Source organism: Lolium rigidum, chromosome 6 (assembly GCF_022539505.1).
Source record: "Lolium rigidum isolate FL_2022 chromosome 6, APGP_CSIRO_Lrig_0.1, whole genome shotgun sequence".
Lineage (NCBI taxonomy): Eukaryota > Viridiplantae > Streptophyta > Magnoliopsida > Poales > Poaceae > Lolium > Lolium rigidum.
The window spans coordinates 274,649,114-274,670,489 of NC_061513.1; the positions used below are offsets into that span (position 1 = coordinate 274,649,114).

Sequence of the window (21,376 nt, forward strand, 5' to 3'; positions counted from 1 at the left end):
CATGCGAATGGATAAAAATCACTGCCTAGTTTCTTTGCTTCAAATATGTGCATAGTATTATGACCTAAAAGAACAATATGCAAAAAAATAACCATTAGACACAACAAGCTGAACTGTTAATTTCTACAGAAAGTTTTCATTTCATGATATTTAAAGCGATACCAATTAGTGAAGAGAAAACAAATGTCAATGCTCAATAAAAACGCCAAACTCAGTGTCTCTAATTCAGCACGTAATTAATAATCATCGTTATAGGGACAATTGTTTTTCTGTAGTTTCTATGCAAATACACCTATACAATATCTAGACTATTGTAGTTTAGAGTAGATCTAGACGATTAAATAATGAGAAACCAGCCATTCATCTTTTTCGGTCAGTTGAAGTTGCTTAGACCAAAGCTTTCAGATAGTTTTTCTGTGTCACAGACGGAAATAATCTCCATTGAATGATATAGATAGTGATATAAACACCAGTTCTTACATGCCTGCACTGTGAAACCAGAAGATGAGTACAATACTTTCTATATCAACTATAGATTTGATTGTTGATGACTTCAGCTAGAACACCAAGCGAACTGCACGGCCAATGTTAGTGTTTCCTCTTAAACTTCTGGAAGCACACTGCCACTTGATTTGATTTGGACCAGTTATCCCAACTTCCTATCATCATCTCTTATCTTCTTATCTGCCTGAAGGGAACTTGACAAGAATTTTGGTCTTTTCAAGGAATTGTTGTAATGAACCGTGGTAGTTCTGCAAATTTCAAATTAAAAACAAGCAACAAAATTAAAGGGAAGTATCAGTAATTATTATCACCCAACATCATCAAACCTGTAGTAAAATTCCTGACCATGTAACCATCTTTTATCATTTAATAAAGCAACCTAGTAGTATCATGAAACACCGAAGGACAAAATTTAATCATGAAAATATGAGCTATTTATTTGATCTAATGGCATCTTTTTGAAAACAGAAAGCACACACTGTAGCAATAATGGGTCTAGACTGTAGCAATGCAAGAAATAACATTTTAAATTGCGGCATAATTTCCTTGTTCCTTGATTGCCCAACAAAATTGAAGTCCACACTGTAGCAATGCAAGAAAGACATTGTGTAGGCATCTATTTTTGACACCGAGAAAAAGAGAGTAAATAAAATTCTAGAAGTGGATACTTGTTCTTATAGCGGAAAGATGCACAAACTGAAGAATCTTTCCTGTCACAAAAAGGAGCTGAATAACAAAAGGTGAATGAATCAAAGTAACATCCCAGCATGGACAGCCCCGGATCAGTGTGCATCCAACCTCGCTCCTGAACACGGATCGGCCAAATCACGCTGGAGGAAAGGGGAGAACACGTGCACCTGAGGTGTGAGCGAGATATCAAGCAGCCTTACAATTATAATTCACAAGTTACTTTCCTCTCCGTACATTTAATTTTTTTTTCTATGGTGACTGTACATTGTGACAAAATACATACTGTTGAGATATCCAAAAGGATAACACACATATTAAGAATGTTTAAATATTATATACTATGGCAACATAATGGCTTGGTTGTTAATGAAATGAGAATCCTGAATGAAGGCACGGAGAGAAAAAAAATACACCAATTCATGAATCTTTTATAGAAGATGCATCGAATTTTGAGTTTTCAAATCGTAAAAATATTTTTTGACACTCTAGAATCACATCAAGATTTCAGATTTTTTTTTTGGTAAACCACACAGTAGCACACATGCTTGTCAACATTGTAGAGAGAGAACAAATATATCAATATGTAGCACACACCATCATCTAAACTTCAAGGTTAATTTTAAATATGGGTAAAGGTGCATACCGGTTCAAGGGCGGTCTCTTCTTATTTTCCATATTTTTGCTCAATTTCCTTCATGTCTAAACCGATAGGGAAAAAAGCTTCCAGTTAATAGGACAAGTATGAAGCCAGAAAAACTAATCCTGAAATTTCAGATGCTTATGTTAATACAGTAAAAAATGTACATATTTTGTACAAATGGACTGACCATATGAAAATCAATAGGATATCGCGTGAAAGTCCTAAAAAAGAGCAGAATCTTCATAATCATAATAAGTACACCATGAGATGCAGTTATTTGTTCCACCAGATATAGATGGGACACTACAAAATAGGAGAATCCAGTTCCTCTTCACAATTACTAAATTTAATTGATAAGTATAAGCTCATCTGTTTCAAAATAGGAAAATCAGTGAACCAAAATGAATAGTTCACTATTGCTGCAGACAATGGAAATCATCTGTTTCAAGTTGCAACCTAAACTTCGTACAATAGAATTAGTGACATCCTTTATGTATTTCAACATATGTCAAAACACCACGGCGTGAAATACCTATTTTCTGTTGTGCACCACTCCGAGTCTCCGACTATATTGCTTCCCTATTTTATTTCATTTTCCACCCTCCGTGTAGCCAAGTACCTTCTTAGCTTCGCAGAATATTAGCCTCTGGCTTTGTGCTGATAATCCCATGTATATTAATTCCTGAAAGAGAAAATATAATGGATAGAATAAGATCCACTTCTTTAAAATATCTCTACCATATGATTATTTTAGATGACTCGTGTTCTGCATAGTACATTTTCAACACGATGCCCAATAGTCATCCGACCAGTCACGATTTAATGCGACAACCAATCTCTGAATCAAAGTTTGTAAAACCAGCAAGAATGGAGATTGTAGGAATGAAAGAAGGGATATATACCTCGGAAGAATTTTCAACACGATGCCCAATATTCATCCGACCAGTCACGACAGGGCCTCCCTCAAGCGATACAAGCTTTTATAATATATAAGCATTGATTAATTTTATTTTGTGAAAGATGCTATTGCATATTGGCTTCAAAATCCAAACCAATACGAAAATATATGTAAAATTCACCGATGACTGTAAAACCTTCCTGCAGTTGCCGGGAGCATCACATAATGCATCTTTAGTAACATACGAAAAAACACATATATACATTTTTTACCATATGTCCTAGAACAAAGGAAGCCAGGCAACATAAAAATCCGCAAGATATCGATAGACCAGTAACTGAAATTGAAACAAACCATAAGCATTAAAAAAGCGTTCAAACATCTGCTGTCATGAGAAGATTCATGTCTGGGAGGAGTGAAGTACAATTTCTCATTCAAGCATTTGTTGTCATAACAACCCGGTTGAACAGAGTTAACCAACATACTTTTTGTTAATTTAATCCTGTAATATTCCTCATGAGGCATAAAAATAAAATAGCTATATTTATTTGTTTATGTATCTCTGTCTCAAGATTTGGAGGCATGTATAATATAACAATCTTTCAGTTCTAAATAAGTAATTCTGAGCATAAATGACTTTCATGGTTACAGATATTTCTCAAACATTGACAGAGGTCTTGGTCTGAACCACCAAGGATGCATTGGATCTGGTCTCAGTCAGCCTCACCCATAACACCACGACGTCTGGCAGCGCTGCAGGAAACGTTTTGCGTGTGTTAAACGATAAGAAAAGCAAGGAACAAGCAAAATTAAATGGAAAAAGTGGAGCCTCTCATGTGAGAAAAAAATCGCCAATGCTCCAGGCAGCCATGACGCGAGCGCTGCGGCCATAGCATTCAGGCTTTCTCCTCATGGACTGCCACCTATGCATCTCCCAATAAAAAATGTCTAGCAATAAAGAGACCATGAACGGAGGGGGAAAATGGGAAGAAAATCACCTCACCAAACTTGCTATCAGCTGCACGCGCTGGTATACGGAGTGCCAGTCCCTGTGCCTCGCGTGTGGACCCGACCACCACTCCGTCGACCCGAGCACCACTCCGTCGCGGCGTCATCCCGCATCGCTCGATTCCGCCCGGCGATCTGCACACAGACATCAAACAACGTAGGTAGAGATGGCAAAACCTAATAGAGAGATGAGGAGATGCTCACCTTGGCGTCATAGGCACCTCCTGCCTCCGTGCGCGCTCCTGCATCGCCTGGATCTCGAGCCCCGCCGGCTGTGGAGGGCTTCTCAAGGCGCCGCCGCCCGCCTCCGCGCGGTCTGCTGCATCGCGTCTCCCGGCCTACCATCGAGGCCGTCCCCGTTCGGCTCAATCCCTGGGAGAGGCGGCGGCGGTGAAGGGGCACGGGAGGGGCGGCGGCGATGAAGGGGCACGAGCAGGGGATGGGGTTCGGGTTCCCTCGGGGACGAAGCGAGAGAGACGGTTGAACGAGAGAAAAGAGTAGCTGGATTTCGTTGGGCTTTGGCCCATGTGCGTGCTCGCGCGGCGAAGGAAGCCAGACGACGAGAGGGTTGACGTATTGGCAGAATAAGGAACCACTTTAGTCTTTTTAAGTAGTAGAGATACAAGATAGGAGTTGTTTAATTCCCTAAATATCCGCTCCCCTAATTAATTTCTGTGATACTCCCCTACAAACATGCAAGTTGATTCTGCAGGAGAACATCCTGACCATCTGAATCCCGTACAATCCAGCCCAGAAATTAATTCCCCCGATTGCTCTGTCCACTTTAGTTAATTCCTCCGAAATTAATGTCCCCTGTATTTTCTGCTCACTTAGTTAATTCCCATACATTTTAGGCATGAATTAAGTTCTACGGAAGTTTCGCCAAATTTTCTTCTAGCGGCAATTAATTTTCTTCTTCATTCACGGGATGTTCTGGTGACAATTGATTCCCCTACATTTTATGACAATTATTAATTGTGAAAATTCCTTATTAGTTGTACGCATAAATAAATTATATACTTCCTCCGTTCCCCGTTGATACGACGATGCACGTCGATTAAGGAGAGCTATGCAGCTTTCAAAAGGAGAGCTATGCAGTTTTTAAAATTTCTGTCATGCCCCTATTAAGTAGGTACTACACATGGTTAATTTTTCTCTCTCAGGACACGTACAATAGGATGATGTTAGCCTTTCCTTAGAGATTGCACGTTGGATTTTTTATTAGTTGAAACAAAGAGGAATAAAGAGAGAGAAAGTTGTCTTCCCTTAGCTAAGAGATCATCTCTTAGAAAATAAGGAAAGACTATTTTCTCCATTGTACCACATATATCTTCCCTTAACAACAAATTTCCAACCAAAATTTGATTATTAATATTAATTGCTAGAGATGGCTATAAGACATATGGAGTAATACATTGTATGACTAATATCTATTGATTTCTCTAGCTGATGTTGCGGGTATGGAAAGGCATGCCTTCTCCACCAGTATACATGCCTCAATTGTTGCATGCACCTCCTAAATTTAAGGGCGACAACGTGACACTCAAATCAGCATAGAATTTCAACTTCCAAGAGCGAATCACCAGCCGCACATGGCTTCCTTAATTACACTGTGAGGGGGGCAGACCTGGGAAGGCTTTTTAACCGTACCCACGCCTTTTTTTCAACGAGAAAATAGAAAAAAATATTACGCTTTAGTTAAGGAATATAGTTTTTTTAAGAAAAATCCGGAATATAGAAAAATATTACGCATTGCACCACTTGTGTGGACAACTTTTTTTAGGATTGGATTATGCAAACTCCACTATGTGCTCCCGACAATTGTCCGGGTAATCCCGCTCAGTTCGGATGTACTAATTTTTCCTCCAAGTACATTCTTTAGTATTCACGACAAAAACTATATGGGGTATACTTATGAATGGATGGAATAGTATGAATGATGTTGTATACCCTCTCAGTCCATATGCTTAGGACGTATAAATTTTCCAGTTTTTTGTCAAAGAACAAGGCACATGGTGCATTTGGTCCCCGTTTTCCAATACCACCCCTCAATCCCCATCCCTATACTTCATTCTCCTCCCACGCGCCTGGAGCTGGAGCAAGCCTTGGCGATTGATTGATCAGGGAGCGGCGTCCCCGTATCACGTCGAAAGGAACCATGCAAGTGGCAGCACCATCGAGAAGGTGGCAGAACACCTCCGCCGGCTTCCCCATCCCACCCTCGACACAGGTGTGTGTGACGGAAAAGCAGAACCACGAGCCTCGATGTCGTGTCGACGTCGAGGGGCACGAATGCGTTGAGCAACTACATGACGATCATGACTCCGGTGTACCGTAGCTTGAGGGTGGATGGGATGACGGCTTAGCGTGGCGAGCTTCGAGGAGCACGGCAACGGATCGTGGCGAGCCGCAGGTGGTCAAAAGCTCGTGGAGGTTCAACAGGAGAGACGTCTGGTGGTGTAGCTCGCACTAGCCAGGTCGATCCCTACAGCTAGCTCCGCACTAGCATGCATGTGTTTAGTCATGCTTCGTGGTTTTCACCCATGGATGCTCCATGTTCTACGAGCGAGCTAGATAGAGCTAGCTGCAAAAGTTACCAGTATTAGTACTGATCATAAAGCCCTCTCAAAATATAAGCCTAGCTTTAACCATAGAATAAACTAACAAAATATAATTTATTTGCCACATGAAATAAACCGTGGGAAAACTTATTTCAAATACGAATCCAGCAGTATAATTTATATGAAACTTATATTTATATGTTATATTTTCATGGTTAAAATTTGGCTCAAATTTCAAGGGGGTCTTATGTCCTTTGATCTGGCTTCGCACGACCGAATCCCGCTCAGTGATGAAAAACACACATCAATATAGTGTTGAAGCTACGTGGGTCCTCGTGCCTAGGAGATTTGAGGCTGAAGCATGTGTGTCACCTCTATCTAGATGATAACCATCGGTACTAACAATATCTCTATTCGCGTCCTCCAAAGCTGCCCCCAAAGGTTTTTGGGCGCGTCGGACATTTTATCGCCCTAGTTGCGCGCCCGAAAAGCCCTTTCCGCCCGGCACGGCCCAATACGCTATCCGGTACCCGAGGCTGTCCCCACTCCACAGAGAACACTTCGGGCGCGTCGGACAGAGCGCGAAGTGAGGCGGGGAGTGGCGGACCCGACGCATCATTGACACACGAACGACGTCCAACCGTCGCCTACCTCGCGACGGAAGTTATTGATGCGCAACGACACGTCTCGTCGCGCTTAGCTATCCGTGCCGGCGTTAATGGAAAACCCAAAGCATTTTCAAAACAAAAAAGAAATGCAAATATGGGCAAGAAAACATCAATACGAAACGAACACGGACGATGCACTCTCGGGCTTGGGTGGTCTCGGTAAATAAGGGGTGAAGGTTAATCTACTCGTATTTAATGTGGTTGTTTGACCAAACTCGGTTTTGATAAAATCTTGGTCAAACTTCACATAGTTTGACTTTCTAAAGAAAACCTTAAATTTTTGGATGGAGGTAGTAATTGGGAGGAATGGACAGAATATAGCCATACCCAGGTGTCTAGCAGTACACGCAATAAAATCGGTTTGGTGGATGAGCTGGTCCTTCAAGTAGCGGGCAGATAGAATCCTGGTGTTGTCACATGATGTACCTTATATTAGATTAGTAGGTGGGACGGTAATTAGTGATTGTCGATTACGGGACCCCGCCGATCATTCGACGAGCGACAGTTAGCTCCACAAGATTGTTAACCAGATGTTAAAATAGGATGTCCCACCTAGATCAGCGATGTAGGTGTGTTCTTGTGTTGTTAGTCCATTATTACTACTTGTGTCATTGATATTGAGTGCTGCTTTATCTTGCAATCGAATGTGTTTACCTGCCGTAGGTTTTGGTTCATTTAATAATGAAGGATCCCACCAAAAAAATGCTGAAAAGGAGTCCCCACTGGAATATAAAAAGTAATCGTGCTGAAAAAAATACTGCATAAATGAATCAAAGGTTGCCATTTTGCATTACCGACCCTGCTTGCGTGAGTTGAATTTGGCAATTCTAGTCGCAGGATAGCAATAAATATTGTGTCAGCTGATTTCAAAATTTGAATTCTCTTTATTTCAGGATAAGTAACGTTGAACGATTCCAGGAATGCAGCCGCTCGAATCAGGGGAGAGAGATTATGATTAAGGATAGCTGTAATTTGGGCATGCATCGAGCTGGGTGGTTTGCTGGGCCTGGGCCCTCCTCCATATTTGGATATATGTTTACATGGAACAAGAGTACTAAAGATACAAGACGGAGATGTAGATGAGAAACACATGGTAGGAAGGGGTTAGGATAACCGGAGCCTCCGCTGTTGCGTGGCGAGTCATGACCGAAGCTTCAAATGGGTTGAGTTTTTTTATAAAGCTAACCAAGGAAAATGAACTCTCATTCAAATTTGAAGCTAGCTAGTCTAGTGGCTAGCATAGATTGGTCAAGTAAAACCAGGAAAGTTGAAGTATTTTCTTCTAGAAACAAAAGTTTTAGAGCAGCCAAATAATCAACGAAAGCATAATCAGCAAAGCGTTTAGAATTTCGACATGACCTTATTGTTTTTCGGACATTTAGATCACAGAGCAAACTCGGGACATTTCAAACAAACCATTCAACTCCAGGAGACACTCCATGACACAAAACAACGAACATCAGGCAAAGCTGATGCACAGCATGGAAGTTTCCACAATCAATCCTCCGACAGACACATACAACACATGCAGTGCTACAAAAATGTTTGTGAGTCTGAACCCCAGCTGCTTGCTGATGAGCTTGTCATATGTGGCCTGGTCAAACAGCAGCACGTTGTTCACCTTCTCCTTACCCTTGCTCCACTTCTGCAACCCAGACCAATACAAATTCCATGAGAAGACAAGCAGTAAGAGTCGAATCAAATAAACAGGGAGATGGGCAGGATGAGAAGACAACAGTAAAAGTCGAATCAATCAAACAAGGAGATGGGCAAGGATACAATTCAACCTTCTGCTTAGTGATCAATGCCGAGGTCATTCCATCTTAACGAAGCAGTCCTTGACGAAGGCAACAAACTTGGCCTTATCAACCATCCACGCCACCAAGATCTGAAAGTACCCTGTCCACGCGTTCTGCGAAGTGAACCTGCAACACGTGTTTGTTTGATGCAAATAGCAAAGTGGTGAGCACCAATCTGAATGATGAAACAAGAGAAAGAAAAGGATAAATGGAGGTCAGTAAATTGCATAATATTAGATTAGATGTGGACTTCTAAATTTTACTCCAGAAATTAAGTAATGATGAAGAAACGCAAGCAGTTTTAGCAGGACCATGAAATCATCTTTTAGTCTTTTAGGCGACATAATTTAATGGAGTAAAATCGAACAGGTGTGAACCATAGAGCATGTAGAATAGAAGAGGGAAAAAGGGAACCCGAGTAGCTCACCTGAGGTGATGTAGTCGCCGCCACCAGCGGAATGGTGCCAGAAGGCAGCCTAGCCTAACACCTCAGGAGGCCATCGCCCCCAGCGGCATTGTGCCTGTGGCCAGCCTAGCCTAACGCCGCGGGAGGGCACCACCAGCCTAGCCTAACGCCGCGGGAGGGCACCACCAGCCTAGCAGGAGCTCCGGGTTCATGGGCACGTCATTAACCTGAAAAACACACATTGAAGCAGATGAGGGGTTGCTGTTGCAGGCTTGGTACTTATGCAAGAATGCAGGCCTAACTAGCTCCACTACATCGATCGATGCCCAACCAAGAAGGTGGATTAAATCAAGGAGATGGACAGCCCATTTTTGAACCCAGGCAGTAACCTACGGGTGTCGTGGAAGTTAGCATGTAGAGGTTGGACATGTGGTGCGAGACCCGAGCAGCAACAGGTGCGAGTTGTGGTTGCGGCCAGCACCTCGTGTTGGTCGTGGTTGAGGAATACGCCGGCCGTCTCTAATACCACCGCCACCAATCAGTGGGTGACCTGCAAATAAGAGACGAGCGAGACGAGTTAGCTGCTACTCCCCATGACCTAAGTAGGTATGGAACATTGATTAGAAAGAAAACTAAACATGCTGATGCATGAAGAAGCATGACTGTAAACGTCGACTATTCAGAACCAAGCGTTTTTTGTCAAAGGCAGCTCCATTTACTGACGAAAGCAACTAATCCTATAGTTGAGTTGCAGGCGTTGTTGAATCTAATCCAGTTGATCAAGTCTAACCAAAGCTAGCAAGTGCGAACCATAATTAAATGGAGAAAAAAATTGAACAAAGGCAAAACGGCAAGCATGTAGAAGAGGAAGAAGGGAACCCGAGTAGCTCACCAGAGGTGGTGTAGTCGCCGCCCCCAGCGGCGGCGTGGTGTCGTTGGCGAGCCTAGCCCAACACCACGGGAGGGCACCACCAGCCTAGGAGGAGCTCCGGTTAATTTCAAGGGGGCGTCATTAACCCGAAAACACACATTGAAGGAAGCAGATGAGGGGTTGCTGTACTACTTATGCAAGAATGCAGGCCTAACTACATGGATCGATCCCCAACCATTGCAGCGAAATGAAGCACAAAGGCGGGCCATTTTCTGAACCAAAATCTTCCCAACCGAGCGAGGTGGTCACCAGAAGAAAGTTTTGTTGGCGGCCAGCATCTCGTGGCCGTGGTTGGGGAAGACAGAGCACCGCCACCAGTCGTTCCACTAGGTGACCTGCAGAAGAGGGACGAGCAGATGAGTTAGCGGCATGGTCTCCCGATCAAAAATATTGTTGTGGGTTGAAATGTGTTCTATGATCTTATAACAACTTGAAACGAACACATGACCCATTACAAATGGAGCTCGGTGGATGTGGTGTGTCGATTTTTGGTCAGGAGCAACCAAAGCACATTTTTGAAGCCTCACAAAATGTTACACAATCTGGTAAGTGTGAAGATTCACTATTTCGAGAACAATGATGATGTTGATAGCTTAAGATATTGCCCATGTTCCAGTATGTGCATCTCAAGAAAGTATTTTTTTGTTTGTTAAAATCACTACATTTTTCGAGTTACTGCGTTTGTCACTGGAAAACTGGATCTGACTGCAATATATCACATTGGTTTCAGGAGCAAAGCATGACGCCCATCAAGCTTACATGGAACGAGCTAACAAGGCGAGACCGGAGAGTTTTCTTCCTACATCCATCACCACTGAAGGAATGAAGCAGCCATCTCCTGGGCCCAGATTGCCAAATCTGTGCATGCAGTTTTGGTTACTAATCTGAAGGCTTAATATTGTGTCAAATAAACAGACCATCTATGTTTTCCTCATTTTGGCAGCTATGGAAACATAGCGGTAATGTAACATGGTAGAAATTTTTGTTAACGGGAACCTTAGAGTAGCCAGTTTTGCTATTCTACCAGTAGATTGTCGTCCCTAACCTTGAGATCACCAAGATGAACACAGAGATAAGAACTGAAGGAGGGAGAGAGGGTTTGCGTTGCACACAACTTGCGACTTTTCTGGTTTCTCATTCATACCTTTTACTTGGAGATTACAAAGCAACGAGGCCATGATCCACTAATCGCGCCATCCCACGACCTGATCATGCCTCGCAAGAATCGCTCAAAGTTTGTTAGAAACTTTGGCATGAAATCCTTACAGACTAAACTACTGCTAACTGAATAAAATCGACACTCGTCTAACCTGAGGAAACTGACTACTGCACTGGTTTATTTCAACGGAGATGTTTGATAAATCACCAGATTTTTATCTCACGAACTACAGCCTAGAGCTGATCGGAAGAGTATGCATGCTAATTTGTTCTGGACAAGAGTATTTCCAGTACTTATCATTCAGCTTAGAAACCGTAGTCCAAGAAGGAAGGCATCCAATATTGAGTGTGTCTGTACAAACAGCTAGCGAGCTAGGCGAGCGACCTAGCTGCGAACACGTCCAAGCTAGGCGGCGTTCGCGGCGCCGCAACGCGGCATACTGCATAATCATTGCGGCGGATGCAGCGTGTACGTGGGCTCCTGCGGTGCGTCCCGCTTGCAGCCTGAGGTGCAGGGTTGTATTTATGCAAGAATGCAGACCTAACTAGCTCCACTACATGGATCGATGCCCAACCAAGAAGGTGGATTAAATGAAGGAGATGGACAGCCCCTTTTTGAACCTAGGCAGTAACCTACCGGTGTCGTGGATCAAGTTAGCATGTAGAGGTTGGACATGTGGTGCGAGACCCCAGCAGCAACAGGTGCGAGCTGTGGTTGCGGGCAGCAGGTCGTGGTTGAGGAATACGCCGGCCGTCTCTAATACCACGGCCACCAATCAGTGGGTGACCTGCAAAACAGAGACGAGTTAGCTGCTACTCCCCATGACCTAAGTAGGTAGGGAACATTGGTTAGAAAGAAAACTAAACGTGCTGATGCATCAAGAAGCATGACTGTAAAGGTGCGACTATTCAGTCAGAACCAAGCATTTTTGTTAAAGGCAGCTCCATTTACTGACGAAAGCAGCTAATCCTATAGTTGAGTTGCAGGCGTCGTTGAATCTAATCCAGTTGATCAAGTCTAACCAAAGCTAGCAAGTGCGAACCATAATTAAATGGAGAAAAAATCGAACAAAGGGAAAACGGCAAGCATGTAGAAGAGGAAGAGGGGAACCCGAGTAGCTCACCAGAGGCGGCGTGGTGTCGTTGGCGAGCCTAGCCCAACACCGCGGGAGGGCACCACCTGCTGCAATCACGACGGCCGCCTGCTGCCGGCAAGGGTTCCGGGTGGACTCCGGCAGCAGCAGCAGCAGCATCTTGTGCTCGCCGAGGTCTCGTTGGCGGAGTAGAGCGGCGAGCGGCGGAGGGTGGTTGGGGGCGATGTGAGGATGGATGGGGCGGAGTTGAGGCGGTTTTGGAGAAATGGGGATGTCGCGTGGAGCGGCAGAGGGAGAAGGGGGAGCTGGTGGCGGGCAGAGTTGGCGGTGGGTGGAGCTGGTGGTGGCTCGTTTCTGTCCGCGTCGACGCTCGTTGGGTAGGGAGGTCGCCGTACGGTGGTGAAGTTGGAGGCCGTCCGCGAGCGCGAGGTGGTGGTGGGCAGGGAGGTGGCCGTACGCAGCAGGTCCGGGTGCGCGACCAGGAGCAGGTCTGGGCCGGGCTTGAACGCGGAGGTCCATCCATGGCGGCCGGAGGTGGGGCGGGGAGGAGCAAGAGAAGGCGGGCGGCGGCGCGATTTGGGCCTTGGGGAATCGATTTGGAGAGAGAAAGTGGATCGAGGTGAGGGGCGATGGTTTCTTTTTGTTTTTATTTTTGTTTTAAGAAAGAAAGAAAGAAAGAAGGGTTAATTCTCGTGCGTGAACAAGGAGCCGCGAGAGGTGGTGGCACTGACAGGCGGGGACGAGCGCCGCCACTGACAGGGAGACTCACTCGTGGAGGTTCTGGTTATTTCTGTCTACGGGACGAAGCGCTCAAGGGTAATCCGTTCTGGCCGGTTCCAACCCCACCTCAGAGATAAGGAATTCTGACAGAATATGCAGAGCGCCCTTAGACCATGTACAATGTGTGTTCGATTCAAGGCAAATGTTGTCAGAATTTGGAATCGGGCTGAATCCCCTGCTATGTATTGAGCCGCTTGTGCATGTAAAGTGGGGCCCGTTTTGTGCAGAAAGTTCAGCCTTTGCTTGTTTGTTTACTCTAAAGTATGCATGTGATTGGCTCCTTCTTTCCTTGTGTGTCAGATAGAGTCGCTTTGAACCGAACCAATATGTTGCGTCGCTTTTTTTGTCTGACAACAAGAATCGATGCTCTGCTATGTGTGGAACCGCATCATAAGCCACTTTGAACCGCTTTTTGCATACATAGTACATGGTCTTAGATCTCACCAGCAGCATCGGAATCTTAGAAACAGCAATGCCCACCTCGGCATCCGACCACCCGAGCGTGTTCTTCAAGTAGTCCACTTGGGCGGTGACCTTCTCTTTGCCGAGGAATGAAACAGCCGCGCGGCCGCTGCTCGAACATCCGAGACCCACGCGGCACGCCAATACTTTCGGCGCATGCCACCGCCGCATGGACGCGCTCTAGGTTGGTGCCGATCAACCGTGGCCGGGAGATGCACGACTTGGCAATATCACGGTGATCTAGCCCGCGCGCACTCCCGCGAGAAGGCGACGTTGGGTTTGACCACCTTTTCGAGGCCGACGAAGAGGAGGGTGGAGCTATTCTTGAGTACCCGGAGGAGGTTCTCGTATGAACCGAGGAGGGACGAGTAGTAGGGCACGTTGGAGACGATGGATCTGCGGCGGAAGGAGGCGGGGATGAGCGAGACGAGGCTCGCAATCTCAGTCTACGAGAAGCCGAGGGCGGTGAGCTCGACGACGTTAGGTCCCACAGTTGTCTCCACGCGAGTGCAGAGGAACTTCGGGTCCTTGGCGACGAGGACGGCGACGTCGGCGGTGGAGAATCCAAGACCGGAGAGGAAGGCGAGGACGGCATCGGGATTGCAGGGGGATTTGAGGTGGGAGATCTTAGTGGAGGCCTTAAGGGCTTGCGGCCGGGTGAGCCCCCGCAGTTCTCGACGAGGTAGTCCACGGCGAAGCCAGGGCTTGGAGGAATGCGTGGGGCGGCTGCGGAGAGAAGGCGCTGGACCGAGGAGCCTAGAGAGGTGGCCGGAGAATAGAGGAGGTGGGTGAGGATGGAGCTACGGAGGCGGAGCATGGCGCGGCGGCGGCGCCGGCGGCGACGGAAGCGGGGACGAGCGCCGCCACTGCCAGGGAGTTCTGGTTATTTCTGTCTACGGGAAGAAGACTGTGGCCTTGAAGCCCAGGAAAGAATTGTCTACGAGCCGAACTTGTCTGTGTAGTGGGCCTTGCGGCCTTGTTACCCCATGCGCTGCAAAAGGATTCATTCATATTTTCCTTAAAAGAAAATCTTACCGTATTAGGAAAATTAAACTTTGCTCACATAAAAAAAAAACTTTGCTGGAAGAGTTTCAGATTAAAAAAGATTCATATTTTCAGGCTATAATTTGAGATCTGATCCACCTTAACTGTATCGGACAGAGATCAGGTGACATGCACCTTTTGCATGTCACCGTGTGACATGGGGCGGCCTAAATCCAAATTTAAACATTGCGAAATTTCTCTTTTTTGTTTTTCGATGTATGTTTCGAATTTTGATCTGAAATTTTAGGCGTTATCTTAATATGTGCTGTGAACATGCATGATTTTTTTCAAAAAATTTCGCAATGTTTAAATTTGGATTTAGGCCGCATGTCACACGGTGACATGCAAAAGGTGCATGTCACCTGATCTTTGTCCAACTGTATCTGAATATACAAATTAACTAAAGCACCAGATTCTAGCTTATTTGTTGAGGTTGTCTAATGACATACAATCTCTCGAGGACAATACATACTACTCCAGTGCAAAGAGAAATAGGACTGTCTATGAACAAAACTACCGCCAGCGTAAGGTTATGCATACTTGTTACTGAAGCTGACTGAGGTGAGGGCATCATCATCAACTACAACTAGCCACAACGTCATCGAGTCCAACTCCAGATGGCAGAAATCTGCCTCAGTCTGGACCAAGACTGCTAACAGAACATTCCAATACAATACATAAACACAAATAAGCTAAGAGATGAACATATCTTTTTGTGCTGCAATACTTGCAACTTCTATCTCTGTCAAAATGACACAACTTCCCCAACTTCCAACTACAAATGTCTGAGCTTCCAATACCAAATCTATTGGAACTCCATTTTCCTACTCATTGCAAAGAAAAACAGACTCCAGCACCAGTAGCGCGCCACAGGTAGGGGGATGAAGCCCGGCTTAGAAATAGAACATGAAAATAAAAACATAAAATGCATCTCCAATACATCCCAATTTCTACCATGAGCTGCTGCAATTCAACTACATTGTCCACACATAAGACACATACACAATATCATGTTACATTACCTCCTTTATGAGGCTAAGATAGCTGTGGGCGTCCATAAATTAAATTCAACTGGATAGCACCAGATTAATATAGCTAAACTGAACGGAACAAGTGCTTAACATTCGAGTGGAGGACAAGTAGAAATACGGTACACATCGTTGAAGATGTCCAGGATGTTCAAACACAGCCACACACAGCACTGAGGTGGCTAATCCACACATGCCTTATACTTCGGTAACAAACATCAGCCCGAACACAAGTTTCTGCCGTGGTACCAACTACAACGTCAACACCTCCTCGGTCTTCGTCTCTCTCGGGAGGGAGGCCACGTGGAAGCAGCATTTTCCGCAAGACCGGAAACAGCGGTTCAATAAATTGTAGTGCAATATCTCACCGATACAACTGCCGACAAACATGCAAATGGAGACACTGTAGTATGGCCAAATAACACTATGAAGGGGAACTACCACAGATACTGGTAAACTTCAAACATGCTAAATTAGATGGCAACAAAATGAATTTGATAAAACAAATCAATTGCAGGTCCAACATAGCATAGGTGCTCGCATAGAAATTTTGGGTACATATATAACTTTTTTCTTAAATTCTGAGCACAATAGAATGGTAAATACAAACCGTGGTATCAGATAGCTAGCTTGGCTCCGCGTGTCTACAGTACATACCACATAACGTACTAAACTACCAACCCTACTAGGCTTTAAGACTGAAGCCTATCTAACAGAGAAAGGTAAAATCTGAATTGACAAACTGCAGCCTGCTAGGCTTGGATCTAGATTTGCATCAGTTTGAAGGCAGGAAAGAGACAATTTAACTAACCGTCTAGTATGTTTCTTGCTTCCAGCATTCAACGAGAAGGACAACCAATTTTTATTTGGACCATTTAATTGATGTGAAACCACTTCAAGCTATACCTCTTGCATGTGAAAAAAATGTCACAAATTTTGTGTTTGCTAGAGATCAATCTTCGCAATTTTGATTGCAAGCATTCTGAAACATCTATTTATAGACATGGAGGGCCTCTTTGGTTCCCAAGCACACTTTGCCAAGCCTAACTTGGCAAGTGTGGCTGAGAAATTTGGTGCAACAAAGTGTGCCAAATCTTGGCAAAAAAAATCACTCTATGACAGATGGACCACATGGGTAATAAAGTGTGGCAGGAACCAAACATATGCCAAATTGCCAAAGTTTGGCTTGGCAAATTGTGGCCGGGAACCAAACAGGCCCGGAGTGTCTCATGTCATTTCAAGAAATCGCTACATAACTTGAGTTCTCAACGGGGGGTGTATCTCACATCAACTTATAAATGGAGAGTATCTCAGACTGTCACATCCCTGAAATATTCCTTCCTAGCGTGGAAATAAACAAGTTCAAGCTAGCGACATGATATATTATGGCTTAGTACAGAAACCCTGCAGAGCTACAACTTGAAGAGTAGCAGCATCAAGGTGGTATTTAATGAGCTTGGAATGTCATACACGTAAAGGCACTTACATGGTACATGAAAATAATAAAAATGCCAAATACGAGGCAAAGAAAGGGTCCATGGAAGACAGTGAAACTGCCTAAGTACCCAATGAAAGACTATCAACCCACTAGTGAAAGCCTAATACAAGCAAGACTAGCAAGATAAAATATGTTCACATACCTGCATAAATTCGTAGCGCTCCCTTCCAATTGATTCATTCTCAGCAATGGCAAAATATGACAACATTGGATAGTGTCCAACATAGGATGCATAGCTGTCTCTTTGGATATTTACAGCCCATTCGAGTGTAGTACAAGAAAATGTTAATGGTTAATACCATACCAGCCCGTGTCAACAATAAGAAAGTTCGAACAGCTAGTGTGCCATTACGTTTTTAATACAGAAGACAAAAAAAATGAGATGCTTACAATCTGGTCAGGTCAGCATGCCCTGTTCCAACATATTTGGCTTGAAGATGCTCTAGTTGAGAATTTATGTTGAACCTGTCGCTAGCCTTTAAAATACTGAATCATGTTAGAACTTACAGGAGTTCCAGTCAAAATGTAAAAATACTTATGTAGCAAGCTAAAAGAAGACAAGAGAACACTGGAAATATTTGCAGTAACTCCTAAAAATTAAGTAAATTGAAGTTAAAAATGAACATCGTGATAGTGTAATCCAAAATATACAATAGCAGGACACAGCCACTATACAATAGCAGGACACAGCCACTAAAGTAACTACTTGAACCTAACCACCAATACCAAAACAATAAGGTAAATCCAACAACAAATATTTAGATATAAAGATCATGCAGAACATGTTTTCAGTTCAAGTTAACTATTAGATCAATTCCGTTAGCAGACAAGAATAAATCACCAACTATAACAGACCACAAAATAAACTGCACAAAAAGTAAGTTATCTTTCACAAGAAATATTTTTGGGGTATAAATATCCAATAGCCCATTAAACTAAATAATAGATAGTAGTTGCTTTGTGGCAATTTTTTTATCAAAAATCGTATTTCTCTATGTAAAATGGCAATTGAATACTTTGGGCAGAATCAGCAATACAGAGAGTTTTGATCAGTGATTACTGACCCGCATAGTGGCCGACGGGTGTTATCCCGACTCGTGAAGACCGACGAGGGACCAATAGTCTCGCAAACGTTCACCCGGTTCTATAGAAGTGCAGAAGACACAGAGGTATGTCATCATCCAAAAACAGCTCAAGGAGGCAATCCCAATTTTTTTAGTCAGATTTTTGATGAAAAAAACAAACAGAAGTATATTAGAAACTTCCATGACTGAACCCTACGCAGAAGATGTAATGTATTGCAGTAAGAGCAGACGAGACATGAGGGGGTCTACATTATTGATTTTCATCAGCCGAGAATAATCTAGTTTATTACCAACAACGAACTTTCCTACAACGCAGCGAACTTAACAACCTCGGGGATTTACAAAGAAAGTTTCCCGATCAAAATGGCAGGCAGCTAAACTAGATCTGCAGTCAAGCACGAATTCGCAGCTCCGCAGGGGTGGGCGGATCTTGGCGTTGCGTCGGCGGTCCGTGTGTGCCCCAGAAATACAGGTCGGTGGGATCTGACTATGAGAATCGCTGGATGAAACAAGGTCATACCTCGAAAACCAGTGCCCAACGATTGCGGGGGCGCGGTGAGGAAGGACCGGGGACGGGAACGGCGGTGGCGGCGTCGCGCGGATGAGGGGTTGAGTGTTGAAGTGCGCTGTGCTCGGCTGGAACCACGCCGGAGAGTGAGGGGCTAGAGTTTTGACGGGCAAGACGGCGAGCTAAAAGTTTTACGAGTTGATGAATTTTAGAGAAAAATACAAGTGCAAGATTACAAACTTTGAAATTACATATAGAACAAGGTATTCAATTTTTTTACTCCGTATAGGTTTTTAAAAGTGAAAGGTTTGTTTTGTTCCTAGCCACAAAAGTGTGGTTTAAAATATTAAAGCCAAACTTCAGCAAAAGTTGGCAAAAAAGTTAAGTCTATAACAAATAAATCATACATGCAATAAAGTGTGGCAAGCTAATGTGTGACAAAAATCAAACACATGCCAAATAAATTATAGATGCCAAATTTTGGCTTGGCAAATTGTGGCTTGGAACCAAAGAGACCCAAAATATTTTGTAAGTTCAAAAAGCGTACATATTTTATGCAAATAGTGTGTGCTGGAAAATGTGTCTCAATGCACTCTCAGTCCGGTCCTAGGACATGCGTTCAATTCTATGACTCCTTAAAATAGACGAAACTCGGATCTCAAACTCGACGTGAGTGAGAAGAAATAGTTGGTTTAATAAATAACTATGAGCATTTGGATTTATGGTTGAAGTTGAGTGAAATGCAATGAAGGTCAAATATTTTCCAGAGGTTTTAAGTTTGCACTAAAAAATTGAATGTGCACATCTTGATTCTCAAAAATTGCAAATTATCCGCCGCAAGTCCTTCGCTGTTCGGACCATGCTTGTCCAACACACATGGTGGATGGTTGTGGTCCCACCAAGGATAATAGAGTATATGCATATTTTGCATAAACATCTCCTAGTATGTTTTGTATTCTCATTTGCCACCCTTTGTTTTTTTCTCTCCAACACAGGAGCTCATTGAAGCAACAGTGTCGATGGTGGAGCGAGAACTGGTTGGATGCAAGCATGATGGGTCGCCTCCTACATGGGAGCAGTTGGGCATGGGCAGGTGCCGCTCGTGCACTCCGGGCCACAATCTCGATATGGACGCTGCTTATAAGGGGCTTTATTGCATTTTAAAAAAGGACATGTGTTCATTTGCATTTTGGCCCATTTTGTTGATATAGACTTGGTAGACTTGTATTGCTCTCCTCTCAGTTAGGTGAACTTCTACGAGAGATGAGCATTGGATCACTTTTATTTTTAGATAAAACTAATAGTTCCTCCATCCCACAAAAGTTGTCTAAAATTTATTTAGATTTGGATGTACCTAGACACTAAATAGCACACACACACATGCACACACGCACACACAACATGTAACTTCCTTCCTCGCGGCACATGTCCATTTCTAGTGGACAATTTTACACCGTCCTCTCCATGAAAAACGGTAGAAATAACTCCAGACACAAAGTTCAACAAATAATGACCTTATTCCAGAAAAAAGAACTGACCTTTTTTTTATCACGCCCTCCATCAAGGCGTTGCAGCTACACTGCTTAATGCATGGTTCATGGTGTTGAACTATTTTTCTTAGATGCCTTTGTCATAGCAATTTGGTGAGTAGAAAGTTCATAGGTCAATACATGGTTGGCTGTGTTGAGCTATTTTTGCTAACTGCCCTTGTCCATTGTGTATATTTTATTCACCTTCTCTTCAACTTGTTGATAATGACTATGATTATCGAACTTTTGTTAATTTGACTTGCCCAAATATTTTCGCACATAGATACCATGCATGTCTAAGCGCAACTATTGGGTCAATTATTCTCCGGCCAATATTCATAGATTTAAGATAACTTTTTTACAATGCAAGGTAATAAACAAAAAAAAACAAAGATCTAATATATTTAAATAGTTAGCACGAAAGATTCATAAACATGCAAAATCCAGTGAACATTTGTTCCAAAAGTAAACGTCTATTGAATACAACAACTTCAATAAACATAAGGACCAAGATACTCTTTCTAGAGTCACGATCTTCCAGGGTTTAAGTCCATATGAAGCTCCTTAACTTAAGTAGAAGATGGCCACCCGGACAGGTTTGATTTTTTGCGGGTGCAAGTTAAGTTAAAATAAACAGTCATTGAAAATTTATACTAAGCTCTCTTGCCCCTTTGCAAATCATTGTTACTAATGCTCAACTATTTTTTAATTTATAAGGCAATTAACATACAATTTTAACTGACAATTACTTTTATTGGATCACTCAACTTGAACAACATAACCACACCGATAGTGTCAAAACTCAAAGTTCACCACTATACAACTTCAAATCTCTATCATTACGGGTACACGAATGCTAAAGTCAAACTATATTTTGTCATGGAAAATATTGTTTTCATCACTAAAGCTAAAAGACACTTTTTGAAGTGACCTATTTTTAAAGCAAAAGAATATCAAAACATGGCAAACTCACATTCATTTACAGAATAAATTGGGCCACTTAGAAGTATTAGGGGGTGTGTGTGTGTGTGTGTGTGTGTGTGTGTGTGTGTTTGTATGTGATTATGACTATGTAAATCTAAAAT

The 21,376-nt window shown here is 43.4% G+C and overlaps 2 long non-coding RNA genes across 2 annotated transcripts; both read right to left on the reverse strand.

Annotated features, from left to right (window-relative positions):
- Positions 1-427: 427 nt before the first annotated feature.
- Positions 428-1,994, reverse strand: LOC124668171. Its single transcript, XR_006991573.1, has 2 exons — positions 1,838-1,994; positions 428-752 (listed from the first exon to the last, which is right to left on the reverse strand). It is a non-coding gene; the product is annotated as an uncharacterized LOC124668171 (long non-coding RNA).
- Positions 1,995-8,309: 6,315 nt separating this feature from the next.
- On the reverse strand, positions 8,310-9,060 carry LOC124666530. Its single transcript, XR_006990913.1, has 2 exons — positions 8,757-9,060; positions 8,310-8,614 (listed from the first exon to the last, which is right to left on the reverse strand). It is a non-coding gene; the product is annotated as an uncharacterized LOC124666530 (long non-coding RNA).
- Between the last annotated feature and the right edge of the window lie 12,316 nt (positions 9,061-21,376).